General features: G+C 38.8%; 1 pseudogene; it reads right to left on the bottom strand.

Annotated features, from left to right (window-relative positions):
- Positions 1 to 1,573: 1,573 nt before the first annotated feature.
- On the bottom strand, positions 1,574 to 2,354 carry LOC105548295 (annotated as a pseudogene).
- Between the last annotated feature and the right edge of the window lie 561 nt (positions 2,355 to 2,915).

Genomic DNA, 2,915 nt, shown 5'->3' with positions numbered 1-2,915 from the left:
TACTCTAATCACCTCCCACCAGGCCCTGCCTCCTATTTTGGGGATTACATTTCAGCATGACATTTGGACAGGGATACACTTCCAAACTGTATCAGCGGTGAAGTAATAAGCAAAGTCATCAGCTTGAATGAGATGAGGGGAGAAAGACTGTTGGAGGTTTCCAGCAAGAGGAGAAAACATGAAGCAGTTGAAGACTGCAAGAGTGAATATAGAGAGATTATTAGGCAGCCCTGATAATTTATTTAGTAGTGTTTAAATTTAAAGCAATATCAGCAGAAGAAAGATTGGCAAAAGAAGAAAGAATTATAGAAATAATTGAAGAAAACTTGGTTTTTAAAATATTGCTAGCAATTAGTCAACAAAAACAGACTACATGTAAGGAAGCAAGAATCATGTTGGTCTCGTATATTACTAAAGAAGCAACAAAACATATTTTAAAAATGTAAAACATAAAACATACAAAAGTTGTGCATCAAAAGATTCTTAGCCCTAAGAAATAGAAAACCCAATATAACTAGTATAAACAATAAGGCAGATTTACTATTTCACAAAAGAATTTCTAATTTGGCTCTGAGATTGGTTAATTTAGTGGCTCAAAGACCTAGGTTTCTTCCATTTTTCTGCTTTGCCAGGCTCAGGAGATAAGCTTATTCTGAGTTACTCATCCCCTTGTTCATGAGTTGGTCCTACAGTTCCAGGCATTAGAGGCAGACATGAAAATATCGAGCAGAATAAGAAAGAAGATCTCACTGGCTAGAGTTGTGTCACATGCCCATTCCAAAGCCAGTCACTATTAAAGGGAAAGCCATTGATTTAAAGCACATGTCTGGGTAGAGAAGGGTGGACTGCCCAAACAAAATCAGAGTTTTCTTAATAAGAAAAAAGGAGAAATGGCTGCTGGGTAGGCAATCAACAGTACTTCTATGAGAAGAAGAACATATTGTAACTTGTAAATTTAAAAATCCAGCAAAACTATCATTTTTTTATTGAGGACACATCCTCAGAAATAAACACACTTAGAAAATATACCACCCATATATCTTTCTTCAAAATTTTTCTTGAAAATATTATAGATAACTGAGAGAAGAATAAGACAACTCAAAAAGAAGTCATGTTATGAAAAACTGATAGTGATCAACGAATCCAATAGCACAAAGTTAAATCTGATTGTTTTAATTGTTTTTAAGAAGTATACCTGCAAATTACATTAAAAACTAAATACTTAAATGACATTTAAGCTAGGATCTGAAAACTAAAAAGTATTTAGACAGGTAAAGAGTTGAGAGAAGAGCATGCAAGACAGAAGGAATGATGTGAGCATTTCCTTAAGGCTGGAGCGGAAATAAGCATAACACAGATTAGGAAGGTGTCAGATCACACTCAGCCTGTGTGCCATGTTAGGGATTTGGAATTTTATTTTAAGCATACTGAACATTGCTAGTGTTTTAAGTATAGTAGTCACATATCTCATTCTATTTTAGGAAGATCATACTGGTTTTTTTTTTTTTTTTTTAATCATGCCACATTATTTTAAATTACATGTAAAGATCTAACATGTCACCCAGGGACCATTTCACCCACTGCTCTGTTTGGCCGCCAGTCTTTTTCTCTCTCTTCAGCAATGGTGAGGCGGATACCCTTTCCTTGGGAAAGAGAAATTCATGGTTTGTTGCCCTTGCCAATAACAAAAATGTCGGAAAGATAAGCGGCAAACCTGCTGCCATTGGCATCTTTCATGTGAACCACGTCAAAAGATCCAGGGGGCTTCTCTCTGTGGTGATCACACCAATTCTTCCCAGGTTAGCACTTCCAGTCACCACACACAGGTTACCAGCGTCAAACTTGATGAAGTCAGTAATCTTGCCAGTCTCCAAATCAATCTGAATGATATCATTCACCTTGATGAGGGGATCAGGGTAGTGGATGGTGTGAGCATCATGAGTCACAAGATGAGGGATCCTTTTGTGCCCACAAAGATTTTTCTCACTTTTCACAACTTGTACTTGGCCTCTTAGGTGTAATATGATGTACGGCAAAGCGACCCTTGGTGTCATAGATCAGATGGAAATTCTCTCCCGTCTTGTCAATGCTGATAACATCCATGAATCCAGCAGGGTAGGTTATATCAGTTCGGACCTTTCCATTGATCTTAATGAACTGCTGAATGCAAATCCTCTTTACTTCATCTCCTGTCAGGGCATACTTAAGTCTTAGGAAAATGATGAGGGAAAGACACTCTCTCAACTTGTGAGAACAGTGGATGGACGAGGAGCAAACACACTGTTCAATTTATCCAGCATCCAATGCTTTGGAGCTGCTACCCACTTCAGATGCTTCTTGGGACCATAAGTCATGGCTGCGTTAAGCAAGGAAAGAGGACCTCCATCTTCCAGTGTGGGTAGAAATTTGGTTTCTCTTTAAAAAGACAGATGGGAGCAAGGCAAGGGTGAAGTTAGGAAGCTACTGAAGGTGAGAAATTATGTTGTTCATACTGGGCAGGAGTGTGAAAATGAAGAGATATTGATCAAATGGAAATACATGTAGAGATATGCAATATGACAAGATGAAGGATTGCAGATGTGTGAGGATGAGTTGAGGGAAATGGTAGAATCAAAAGGAGCCAAGCTTTTGGCTGTGTGGATGGTAGTACCACTTACTAAAAAGGTAAGGACCAAAAGATTAACAGGTTGCAGCCAGGGAAAGGAGATGGGAGAAGGGCACCAATAACTCTAATTTGAGTTAGTCTAAGTTAAGATGAGGTCATTAGGTTGGACCCTAATCCAGTACGACTCATGTCCCTATGAAAGGGAAATCTGGATCCAGATAGACAGACAGACAGACACACCTGCACGAGTGCACACACACACACACACACACATATACAGAGAGAGAGAGAGAGAGAGACAGCCATGTGA

Source organism: Mandrillus leucophaeus, unplaced genomic scaffold, assembly GCF_000951045.1.
Source record: "Mandrillus leucophaeus isolate KB7577 unplaced genomic scaffold, Mleu.le_1.0 Scaffold408, whole genome shotgun sequence".
Lineage (NCBI taxonomy): Eukaryota > Metazoa > Chordata > Mammalia > Primates > Cercopithecidae > Mandrillus > Mandrillus leucophaeus.
This window is presented reverse-complemented; position numbering and strand designations above follow the sequence as displayed.